Genomic DNA, 736 nt, shown 5'->3' with positions numbered 1-736 from the left:
CATCAGAAGCAGGCAATAAGAACCTAGAAACCCCAGAATTTGGAAACCCCCCACCTTGAACAACCCCTTTCTGAAACCCCTGCCCTGGTGCACCACCAACTCTCCGGCCACCGGCAACACCACCTAATCCTAGCTGATCCAAAACCTGCTCTTTAGTCATCTCTTTCGACCCACGAAACACATAAACCTTCGACATATCAGCATACCCTAATTCATGAACCTGAACCTGCGTCCCAAACGAAACAAACCCTACCAACGCATTATCCGGCAAGAATTCAAGCGCCTGTTGCAACGCCGATCTAGCAAACGCCAATTCCTCCTCGATCATACACGTATCAAGCACGAATAAATAAACAGGTGGAGGGAGCGCATGGTGGAGATCGGAAYTGGGGAAAGCGTATTCGATGGTGGTGTAWTGAGGGTAGAGTTCGGCAGGGACGTTGGTCTCGGAGATACCGGAGAAGTGATGAGGGAAGTGGTTTCGTTGGAAACAGAAAGGACAGATCCAGATGAGGGCGGAGAAGTCGACGCGGATCTACTCCAAGAGAGGGATTATGTTTTTGTGTGCTGGATCTACTCCAAGATGAAGATGATGATGATGGTGATGATGATCATCTTTGTATGTCCACCAAACATGAAACTGTTTTGTATTCATTGTTTCTTGTTTTCATTAAATTTGATTAATGTTTCTTTAGTTTTTCCATTAACAAATGTTTGTTTGGTTGGTTTTTCAATT

Source organism: Cynara cardunculus, assembly GCF_001531365.2.
Source record: "Cynara cardunculus var. scolymus isolate 2C chromosome LG 6, CcrdV1, whole genome shotgun sequence".
Classification (NCBI taxonomy): Eukaryota; Viridiplantae; Streptophyta; class Magnoliopsida; order Asterales; family Asteraceae; genus Cynara; species Cynara cardunculus.
Note: the sequence above shows the minus strand (reverse complement) of the source record.